Source organism: Aethalodelphis obliquidens, unplaced genomic scaffold, assembly GCF_003676395.1.
Source record: "Aethalodelphis obliquidens isolate GAN/ISIS:26980383/991018 unplaced genomic scaffold, ASM367639v1 scaffold54, whole genome shotgun sequence".
NCBI classification, from domain to species: domain Eukaryota; kingdom Metazoa; phylum Chordata; class Mammalia; order Artiodactyla; family Delphinidae; genus Aethalodelphis; species Aethalodelphis obliquidens.
In genome coordinates, this window is record NW_020837998.1 from 7,844,683 (window position 1) to 7,857,405 (window position 12,723).

Consider the following 12,723-nt stretch of genomic DNA (forward strand, 5'->3'; position numbering starts at 1 on the left):
TTATTTAATTTGTTGACTTAACAATTGTTCACAACTCTTATAATCCTATATATTTTTGCAAAATCAGTAGTCATATTTCCACTTTCATTTCTGATTTTTGGCTACTTGTGGCTTCTTTTTCTTAGTCAATTTAAGTAAAGATGTGTAAATTTTGTTGATCATTTTGAAGAACCAATCTCGGTTTCATTGATTTTCTCTCTTATTTTTCTACTTGCTACTTTATTTATATCCACTCCAACCTTTATTATTTTTTTCCTTCTTTAAGTCTTGGGTTTAGATTGTTCTTATTCCTTTTGTTAATGGAAACATCACTTTTGTTGACAAGTTAGGGCCACAATAGACAGCTTCACAGAGCAACATAAATAAGACAGTCTCAAGAAAATGTAGTGTAAATTTGCAACAGAAGGTTAATACTTTTCACCCTCATCCTATCCCTCAGCACTATCCACTCCAACCTTCTCATAATCTTTCTCAAGTGCAACCATGTCCTCCTAGGCCTCAGAAAACTCTCTTTCCTCCATACCCTCACCAATATACCAGTGAACAAAGATGCACTTGGCATACATCAGGTCAAACTTGTTGTCTAGGCAAATCCAGGCCTCAGTAATGGCTATTGTGTTGCTCACAGCTCGTGGTACTTTGGCCAGGTTTCCACTAGATATGGTAATGGGATGCTGGTAATTAGGGTCAACATTGAAGCGAGTGGGGCACTAATCCACAAATTGGATGGTGTACTTGGTCTTGATAGTGGCAATGGAAGCATTGACATCTTTGGAAACCACATCACCACAGTACAACAGGCAGCAATCCATGTATATGCCATGGTGCAGGTTACATTTCACCATCTGGTTGGCTGGCTCAAGCCATGCATTGGTGGTCTCTGTTATAGTAAGATGTTTTTGGTAGGCTTTCTCAGCAGAGATGATGGGGGCAAATGTAACTAGAGTTAAGTATATGTGGAGATAGGGAACCAGGATGGTCTGTAATTCTGTCAGATCAACATTCAGTGCTCCATCAAATCTAAGGGAACCAGTGATGGAGGACACAATCGGGCTAATAAGATTATGTATAGGATGGTTAAGGTTAGTTGAGTGCTAACTCAACTAGTTAGTTTAGTTGAGTGCTCAATATCAAGATTTCTACAACTGGTGTCATAGATGACCTCATTGTCTATCATCAAGGCACAATCACAGTGTTCCAGGGTGGTGAGAATGGAATTGTAGGGTTCAACTATAGCTGTGGAAATCTAGGTGGTGGATAAATGGAGAACTCCACCTTGGACATCATGCCATCATCAACAGAGAGACCATTCCATCAGGAGGAAGGTGAACCAAAAACCAGTTCTCCCACCAAAGTTGTGGAAAACCAAGAAGCCCTGAAGACTTATGTACTGTTCAGCCACTTTCAAATTTGGTCCAAGACAAGGTCAGTGATCTCTTTGTCAATGGTGTAGTACCCATGGGCATAGTTATTGTTAGAATCTTCTTTGCCCATGATGAGCCGCTCAGGATGGAAGAGCTGGTGGTAGGTGCCAGTGTGAACTTCATGATGGCCATGAGTTCCAGCTCTAGAAACACTACCCTGATCCCATGTTTGCCAGCATCCATCTCAATGAAGAGAGTGTTAAAAGAGTCATCTCCTCCCCTAATGATCTTGTCATGTGACATCTGGTCACTGGGCTGGACACTATTTTTCAGGAGGTAGAGATCTCAGCAGTCATTGCCAAACTGGACTCCAGTCCAGCCAAATTAGATGGAGATGGATTCACACATGACTGGGATTTGTAGGGCTCTGCAGGGCTGGATGATGCAAGGGGACAGCAACAAGTATCACCCACTGACAAACTACCAAGCAATCTGGGGGAGAAGTAGTGAGAGGCTGGTTGGCTCCAAAGGAACCAATATACCCCTTTCTGGGACACGTGTCTGGAGGGTGGGCATCAGGTCCACCCTGCGCCTCTTTTTGTTGTTGCTTTGCCTTTTCTAGAAAAAAGTTCCAGTTTGTTATTACTTTAAAAAAACAAATTTCATTTACATAATTGTTCAAGTAGGCCTATATAGAGGTATTTTATTTTAAAATATATATGTATGCAATTTTTCTCCTACAGTAATTCATTTCAAGAGAAATTTCACTATATCTTTTACAGAGCCCTAAAATGAGAGAGTTAACCATATTCAAATAAACTCCAAGGTATGGGACTGCTTCAGGCCCGTTCCTCATTACAATCCTAAGAATGGGGGCTCCAGAGACCAAGGCAGAAGGTCTTCAAATAGAGCTGAATTGTTCAGTTAAGTGAATTATGGAAAGAAGACACAGTTTGCTGGCTCTGGCAGGCTCACCTCTAGAGTAGAACAAAAAGAACAGACGGGGGAGTTCTGAGAGTCACTGGAGCTATCTAAACGCAGAGAGATAGAACTGAGTGAGCTGCAGGGATAATACAATTTCAGTTACCTGCAAGGTGGTGAAATAAAGTAGTAACTTCATCTGCCTGACATGGAGGAAGTTTAGAGGTGTCCTTAGCATACTCATAGTGAAATATGTCACCCTTCCACTGTGTTGGCTGTTGGCAACTGGACCATACTTCCTAGTGACAGCCAGTTCAAGTCCTGTTAGTCAGTGCCAGTGCACTATAGGTAATGAAGCATTTCCTGCAAGCCTGTCTCCCACGGCTGTCTGAATCCTTTAAAAGATGGTCTCCTTTGTCCGAGTTCTTAAGATGTAAAGTTAGGGTGTTGATTTGATATCTTCCTTATTTTTAATAGTTGAAATTTATAGCTATAAAATTTCCTCTTAGCACTACTTTTTGCTGGAGCTCTGATCTTTCATGTATATACAGTCTTCCCTCCTATTCATGTGGGATTGGTTCCAGGATCCCCTATGGATACCGAAATCTGTGGATGCTCAAGTCTCTCATACAAAATGGTGTAGTATTTGCACATAACTTACACACATTCTCCCATATACTTTAAATCATCTCTAGATTACTTATAATATCTAATAAAATGTAAATGTTATGTAAATAGTCTGGCATGCTGTCAATTCAAGTTTTATTTTTTACAACTTTCTGAAATTTTTATTTTTAAAATATTTTCTGTATATGGTTAGTTGAATCCACAGATGCAAAACCTGCAGATATGAAGGGCTGACTATATGTTTATAATTGCTATATATTGTTGGAGAGTTGACTCTTGTATCAATATATAAAGTTCTTCTTTGTCCCTTGTATCAATTTTTGACAAAGTATAATTTTTCTGATATTAGTATAATCACTCCAGATCTCTTTTTGTTAATATTTGCATGGAATCTCCTTTTTCCATACTTTCACTTTCAACCTATATGTGTTTGTAGATCTAAATTGGGTTCTGGTAGCCCATAGTGGATCCTGTTTTATATCCATTCTACTTATTTTTACATTTTGATATGGGAATTTAATCCATTTACATTTAAAATAAGTACTGAAAGGGAAGGACTTACTTTTGCCGTTTTGTTATTTTCTGTAGCTCTTACAGCATTTTCCCCTCATTTACTCCATCACTGCTTTCTTAATTTTTCAGCCATTTTTTGTAGTGACACCTTTTAATTCCCTTCTCATTTCTTTCTGAGTATACTCTATAGACATTATTTTTGTGATTACCATGTGAATTTCATATAATATCCTAAAATATAATAATCTGTTTTAAATTGATACCAACTTAACTTCAATAGCATACAAAGTTCTACTCCTTTATAGCTCATCACCCCCACTTTATAACATACTTATGTATTTTGTACACAGTAGCTAGATTTATAATTATTTTTCTCTACATGTTTTTTAAATCCTGTAGAAAAATTTTAAAATGTAGTTGGCTAACCAATAATCACATTTTCATACTTGTCTATACATTTACCTTTACTGAGGATATTTATATTTTCAATGGCTATGAGTTACTGTCTTGTGTCCTTTCATTTCAGCTTGAACTATTCTGATTAACATTTCTAGTAGAATAAGTCTAGTGGTAATGTACACCCTCAGCTTGTGTTTTTCTGAGAATGATTTAATTTCTCTCTCATTTTTGAAGTATATTTTTGCCAGATATAGAATTTTTGATTGACAGTTTTCTTTTTTTCTTTCAGCATTTTAATATATGATCCCAATGCTTCTGGCTTACAAGGTTTCTGCTGAAGAATACTTTAATAATCTTACTAGAGATCCCTTGTACATGATAAGTCTCTTGCTATTTTCAGGATTCTGTCTGGTGTTAGAGTTTGACAGTTTGATAGTAATGTGTCTGGTTGTGGGTCTCTTTGGGTGCTTCTTATGTGAAGTTTTTGGAGCAACTTGGATTTGTATGTCTTTTACTCAGATTTTTAAAAAATTTTTGACCAATTATTTCTGCAAATAATCTCTGCACCTTTCCTTTCCTTTTTATTCTCGGGACTTCCATAGCGTATATATCAATCCACTTGATTGTGGCCTGTAAGTACTTAGGTTCTGCTTACTTTTCTTCATTTTTTTCTTTCTTTTCCTCAGACTTGAAAATTTCAAATGTCACATCTTTAAGTTAACTTAATCTGTTTCTGCCTGCTCAAGTCAGAAAACACTGACTTTTTGAACCCTTCTAATGATTTTTTTTAATTCAGTTATTTAATTTATATCTCCACAATTTATGTTTGATTCTTTTTATCATTCCTATCTCTTTGTAAACATTCTAATTTTGTTCATGTATAATTTCTCTATTTATTTTACTTTAGTTCTTTGTCTATGTTTTTCTTCAGCTCTTTGAATATATCTAAGATACATGTTTTTAAGTCTTTGTGTAGTATGTCTGATGCCTTTGTTTCCTCGTGAATGCTTTCTGCCATTTTATATTCTTCCCTTCAATTTACCATATTTTCCTTTATCTTTGAATGTCTTGTGATGTTTTGTTGAAAATTGGGCATTTGAGAAAACAGCCACCTCTTCCTGTCTTTGCAGACTGGCTCCTTGCTGTGAAATGCCTTCATTAATTATCAAGAAATATTATGAGACTTGGGATCAGCCCATGGTGAAAGCTTAAGGTATTCTCAGGTCTTTTATGTTCACGTATCTTGTCTGTCTTTTCTGTGTGTATGTTCTCTTTTTCTTATACATGCCTGCTTTTGAATGTCTTAATTAACTGAAGAGTATGACCTTAGCTATTTCTCAGTGGCTTAAATGTTCTATCATATTCCTCTACATGTAATTTCTTGTCACAGGCATCTGAAGCTCTATATCCCCCCTCAACTTTTATGGGTAATCCCTTACTATTTACAGCAGCTTTTTATAACTTAAGAACTGAGCTGTGCCGCTTTTCCTATCTGAGCCCTGAGTGAGGCAGAAACGAAAATAAAACAGTTCCTCAGGTATTCCCCAGACAGGTAAACATTACAAATAAGATTTTCTCATTACCCAGTGGTTCAAGGGAGGCCATTGGGAATTAGGCCATTGCTTCCTCCTGACCATGCTGTATCATGGAAAGGAGGAGTTGGAGCAAGGGTAAATAAATACCCCATGAAATTTCCTACTGCTCTGAATGTGGCTTTTTGTTAATTGGGAATTCACTTGGTTTCTCTAGACCTTTGACTATTTTCGAGAGTGGCTATAAACTTATTTATAAGTTTATATGAGTGTGAAGTTTTGTCCCAACATGCACAGAGATTCTTGGCAAAGATTGGGGACTTATTGTTCCTAGGAAGTTAAGAAATTTCTGTCCAAATATTTGTTGACAATTAAGCTAAGGAAAGATTGCAATGGTCACATATGAGAAAGAATACAGACATTACAGAATTAGTTCAGAAAAAAATCACTAAACAGAGAATAACAACTACAACAAAATAACAAATACTCAGAGGGGAGAAAATATGATTCCTGTGAAATACTCTACTTACCAAAATCAGAATACACATTTTTCTGAAGTTCACATTGAATATTTTCAAGGTTAAACCATACAATACATCTCTAAAAAAAGATATACAAATGGGCCATAAGCAAATGAAAAGATGCTCAGTATCATTAGTCTTTAGGGAGATGCAAATAAAAAACACAATGATATAACACTTTATACTCACTAGGATGGCTATAATAGAAAAGAATGAAAGAAGAAATATCACATGACAGAAGTCAGTCCCAAAAGGCCACATATTTTATGATTTAATTTATATGCAATGCCAACAATAGGAAAATCAATACAGATTGAAAGTAAATTTGTGGTATCTAGGGCTTGAGCCTGACAGTATTGAAGAATTTGGGTATGGGGTTTCTAAAGCCCACAGAATTATATACTTCAAAAGGTTAAATTTTATCATACGTCAATTATATATTGATAAAAGTGTGCAAATGCATTTCATTCTTCTAATAAATCAAAAAAATCAATAAACCATCTCAGTAAAAGCAGAAAAGATATTTAATGTAACACCATTAATGTTAACACTGTCAGAAAAGAAAGTATAGAAAACACTTCTTATCATAACAGATTATTTAACAGAATTTAGTAAACAGTATTCTTAGTAATGAAATGGTGAAATATCCTTTTTAAAATCAGTTAAAAAACATGATATCTACTATACTACAGTTATTCAACATAGCTCTAAAAGTGCTAGTCAGTGTGGTAAGACTAGGAAAATACACTAAATGTAGAAGGATTTGAAAATAAAATAAATAATTAAAAAATGTATCAGTATGAAAGACTAGAAGATGAATATTAATATACAAGATTTAGTTGCACAAACTAGCAAGAGCTATAGAATCTAATTTTAAATTATGAATCATTTAAAAAATGTAACAAAAGTTTTGCTATGACTGATTCATACACACACACACACACACACACACACACACACACACACATCTATATATGTAATTAATAAGTTTTTGGAAGACACTAATACTACCTAGATAAATAAAGGCAAATGCCATTTTCATTGAAAGGAAGATTCAATACTATAGATACTGAATCTCCCCAACTTGATTTGAAGTGTCAATGCAATTTCAATTAAAATGACTGCCCAAAAGTAGTGATATCAGAAAGATGGCACAGTACAGGGTCCCCAGTCCTGTTTCTCTCCCAGAACCACTGAATTAGCAACTATCCACAGATGAGAATGTCTTTGAGAGAGTAAACCACAAAAAAAAAAAGAAAACAAGAAAAAGTGCATTGGAAAGAATAATAGGAATGGTTTCAGTTTATTCACATGCCAGTCTCCCAGGTTGTCTCAGTACCCTGTTGAGTGCAGTCCCCTTGGCCTGTGATTTCTCCAGTGGAGGAAAGAGACACTCAGGTGAATATTCAGATTCTCCACTGTTCCAGGGTGCTGCCTGAGAGGCCTCTTTCTGATTTCCCTCACAAAGAATATGGGGGGAATTGGTATGGTTAGACCACCTGGAACAAAGTAAAAGGGAGATCTCAGTAACTGATGCACATATCTTGATATTAGGCCCATCGCTCTATGTCCCCAGGAGCTGCCACTCCGATCAAGACCTTAGCAATGACTTTACCCAACTGAGGAGCCGTCCCAAACAGCCAACCTGGCTGCAGAACTCCTCCAATTAGTCCCACAATACTGGGGAGTCCAATCAGTATCCCTTCCTCACCAAGGAGCCCAACTAATGGACCCATCTGACCAGAGAGCTTACTCAGGAGCCCCATCTGACCAGGGATTTCAGTCAGTAGGCTTACCTAACCAAGGAACATAGTCAGGAGTTCTGTCCTACTCCAGAGATCAGCCAAAATCACCACCTAACACGAGGCAAGTGACAGGCCCTTCCCAAGCAGGGAACCTCATCAGTGGTCCCACTGACTAGTGAGTCTAGCCAGTAGCCCTGTCTGACCAGAAAGCTTAGTCAACAGTCTTGCTCAACCAGTTAACCTTGCTAGCAGTCCCAACTAGCAGCAGAGCCTATGACCCTACCAGATCATGAAGCCCAGCCAGTTGGCCCTACCAAGCTGTGGAGACTTCCAGATGCCCCAACTGACTGCAGATATCATCCATCCAGCCCTACCAGAATGCAGAGCACAGCCAGCCAGAAATGACTGACAGAAGACCACTGGCATTGGGTTCTACCAACATGCAGATGCTACCAGCTGGCTTGCACAGAACCCCAGGTTGGGCTAACTGGTGAAGTTATTTCTTTACTGAAGACAATCTCTAGAGAATGGAAGAGGTGATATCTTCCTCAAATGTACAAGCAAATGCTACAAGGTTATGAAAATAATGAAGAATTGGGGAAACATGACAACATGAAAAGAAACTAATAAAGTTCCAGAAGTTGACTTTAAAGAAATAGAGATCTAAGAATTGGGTGACAAAAATTCATAATAATTGTCTTAATGAAGCCCAATGAGCTACAAGAGAACATAGATTGACAGCTAAACAAAATCAGTAAGCAATACATTAACAAAATAAGAAGTTCAACAAAGAAATAGAAAGCATTACAAGAAGAAAAACAAAACAACAAAAAAAAACAAAAATACTGGAGCTTAAGAATGCAAGTAGAGGAGGAGCTTCAAGACGGTGGAAGAGTAAGACATGGAGATTGCCATCCTCCCCACAAATACATCAGAAATACATCTACACGAGGAACAACTCCTACAGAACACCTACTGAACACTGGCAGAAGACCTCAGACTTCCCAAAAGGCAAGAAACTCCACACGTACATGGGTAGCACAAAAGAAAAAGGAAAAAACAGAGACAAAAGAATATGGATGGGACCAGCACCAGTGGGAGGGAGCTGTGAAGGAGGAAAGGTTTCCACACACTAGGAAACCCCTTCACGGGCAGAGACTGCGGGTGACAGAGGGGGAAACTTCAGAGCCACGAAGGAGAGCACAGCAACAGGGTTGTGGAGGACAAAGTGGAGAGATTCCCAAACAGAGGGTCGGCACCAACCAGCACTCACCAGCCTGAGGCGATTGTCTGCTCACCCGCTGGGACGAGTGGGGCCTGGGAGCTGAGGCTCAGGCTTTGGAGGTCAGATCCCGGGAGAGGACTGGGGTTGGCTGCGTGAAAACAGCCTGAAGGGGGTTAGTGCACCACAGCTAGCCAGGAGGGAGTCCGGGAAAAAGTCAGGAGCTACCGAAGAGGCAGAAACCTCTTTGTTTCCTGGTGTGTGAGGAGAGGAGATTAAGAGTGCTGCTTAAAGGAGCTCCAGAGATGGGCGCGAACCATGGCTATCAGCATGGACAGCAGAGACAGGCTTGAGACGCTAAGGCTGCTGCTGCATCCATGAAGAAGCCTGTGTGCAAGCACAGATCACTATCCATACCTCCCGTCCTGGGAGCCTGTGCAGCCCGCCAGTGCCAGGGTCCCGTGATCCAGACACAACTTCCCCAGGAGAACACATGGTGCGTCTCAGACTGGTGCAACATCACGCCAGCCTCTGCCACCACAGGCTCATGCAGAACTCCATAACCTACCCTCTCCCCAGCCTGACTGATCCAGAGCCCACAAATCAGCTGCTCCTTTAACCCCATCCTCTCTGAGCGAAGAACAGACGTCCTCAGGCGACATACACACAGCAGCGGGACCAAATCCAAAGCGTAACCCCAGGAGCTCTGCTAACAAAGAAGAGAAAGGGAAATCTCTCCCAGCAGCCTCAGGAGCAGCAGATTAAATTTCCACAATCAACGTGATGTACCCTGCATCTGTGGAATACCTGAATAGACAACATATCATCCCAAAATGAGGAGGTGAATTTTGGAAGCAACAATATAAATATATTTTCCCCCCTTTTTCTCTATTTGTGAGTGTGTATGTGTATACTTCTGTGTGATTTTTGTCTGTACAGCTTTGCTTTTACCATTTGTCTTAGGGTTCTGTTTGCCCGTTTTTCTTTTTTATTCTTTTTCTTTTTTTTTGTATGGTTTTTGGCTCTTGTTATCATTGGTACATTTGTTTTCTGCTTTGGTTGCTCTCCTCTTTCTTTCTTTTTTATTACTTTATTTTTTAAAAAAAATAATTATTTCCTATTTTTTATTTTAAAAATTATTTTATTTATTATTTATTTTTAGAAGATGTTGGGGGTAGGAGTTAATTTATTTATATTTTTTGCTGTGTTTGGTCTTCATTTCTGTGCGAGAGCTTCCTCTAGTTGTGGCAAGCGGGGACCACTCTTCATCGTGGTGCGCGGACCTCTCACTACCGCAGCCTCTCTTGTTGTGGAGCACAGGCTCCAGACACGCAGGCTCAGGAGTTGTGGCTCATGGGCCTAGTTGCTCTGCAGCATGTGGGATTCTCCCAGACCAGGGCTTGAACCCGTGTCCCCTGCATTAGCAGGCAGATTCTCAACCACTGCACCACCAGGGAAGCCCTTATTTTATTTTATTTTATCTTATCTTCTTCTTTGTTTCTTTATTTCATTTTCTCCCTTTTATTCTAAGCTGTGCAGATGACAGTCTCTTCATGCTCCAGCCAGGCATCAGGGCTGTGTCTCTGAGGTGGGAGAGCCAAGTTCAAGATATTGGTCCACCAGAGACCTCCCAGCTCCATGTAACATCAAATGGGGAAAGTCTGCAGAGATCTCCATCTCAATGCCAAGACCCAGCTCTGCTCAGACCAACAAGCTCCAGTGCTGGCCACCCTAGGCCAAACAACTAGCAAGACAGGAACACAACACCACCAATTAGCAGAGAGGATGCTTAAAATCATAATAAGGCTACAGACACCTTAAAACACACCACCAGACGTGGACTGCCTACAAGAAAGACAAGATCCAGCCTCATCGACCAGAACACAGGCACTTTTCCCCTCCAGCAGGAAGCCTACACAACCCACTGAACCAACTTAGCCACTGGGAACCTACACCAAAAACAATGGGAACTATGTAAGAGCACCCTGGGAAAAGTAGAGCCCAAACACACTAAGTTAGGCAAAATGAGAAGACACAGAAACACACAGAAGATAAGGAGCAAGGAAAAAACCCACCAGAACTAACAAATGAAGAGGAAATAAGCAGTCTACCTGAAAAAGAATTCAGAATAATGATAGTAAAGATGATCCAAAATTTGGAAATAGAATGGAGAAAATGCAAGAAACATTTCACAAGGGCCTAGAAGAACCAAACAGCAAACAAACAGTAATGAACAGCAAAATAAATGAAATTAAAAACTCTCTAGCAGGGATCAATAGCAGAATAACTGAGGCAGAAGAATGGATAAGTGACCTGGAAGATAAAACAGTGGAAATAACTACTGCAGAGCAGAATAAAGAAAAAAAAATGAAAAGAATTCAGGGCAGTCTCAGAGACCTCTGGGACAACATTAAATGAACCAACATTTGAATTTTAGGGATCCCAGAAGAAGAAGAGAAAATGAAAGGAACTGAGGACATATTTGAAGAGATTATACATGAAAACTTCCTAAATATGGGAAAGGAAATAGTTAATCAAGTCAAGGAAGCACAGAGAGTCCCATACAAGATAAATCCAAGGAGAAACATGCCAAGACACATATTAAACAAACTATCAAAAATTAAATACAAAGAAAAAATATTAAAAGCAGCAAGGGAAAAACAACAAATAACATACAGTGGAATCCCCATAAGGTTAACAGCTGGTATTTCAGCAGAAACTCTGCAAGTGAGAAGGGAGCAGGGGACATATTTAAAGTGATGAAAGGGAAAAACCTGCAACCAAGATTACTCTACCCAGCAAAGATTTCATTCAGATTTGATGGAGAAATTAAAACTTTACAGGCAAACAAAAACTAACAGAATTCACTACAACCAAACCAGCTTTACAACAAATGCTAAAGGAACTTCTATAGGCAGGAAACAAGAGAGAAGGAAAAGAACTACAATAACAAACTCAAAACAATTAAGAAAATGGGAATAGGAACATACATATCGATAATTACCTTAAATGTAAATGGATTAAATGCTCCCAACAAAAGACACAGATTGGCTGAATGGATACAAAAACAAGACCCGTATATATGCTATTTACAGGAGACACACTTCAGACCTAGGGACACACACAGACTGAAAGTGAGGGGATGGAAAAAGATATTCCATGAAAATGGAAATCAAAAGAAAGCTGGAGTAGCAATTATCATATCAGACAAAATAGACTTTAAAACAAAGACTATGACAAAAGACAAAGTAGGGCACTACATAATGATCAAGGGATCAATCCAAGAAGATACAACAATTGTAAATACTTATGCACCCAACATAGGAGCACCTCAATACATAAGGCAAACACTAAAAGCCATAAAAGGGGAAATTGACAGTAACACAATAGTAGTAGGGGACTTTAATACCCCACTTTCACGAATGGACAGATCATCCAAATGAAAATGAATAATGAAATGCAAGCTTTAAATGATACATTAAACAAGATGGACTTAATTGATATTTACAGGACATTCCATCCAAAAACAACAGAATACACGTTATTCTCAAGTGCTCCTGGAAAATCTCCAGAATAGATCATATCTTGGGTCACAAATCAAGCCTGATTAAATTTAAGAAAATTGATCTTATCAAGTATCTTTTCTGACCGCAGTGCTATGAGACTAGATATCAATTATGGGAAAATGTTTGTAAAAAATACCAACACATGGAGGCTAAACAATACACTACTTAATACCCAAGAGATCACTGAAGAAATCAAAGAGGAAATCAAAAAATATGTAGAAAAAAATGACAATGAAAACATGATGATCCAAAACCGATGGGATGCACCAAAAGCAGTTCTATGAGGGAATTTAATGGTAGTACAATCCTATCT

General features: G+C 38.7%; 1 pseudogene; it reads right to left on the bottom strand.

The window, feature by feature from the left end:
* Positions 1-407: 407 nt before the first annotated feature.
* On the bottom strand, positions 408-1,772 carry LOC113609107 (tubulin alpha-1C chain-like; annotated as a pseudogene).
* Positions 1,773-12,723: the final 10,951 nt, after the last annotated feature.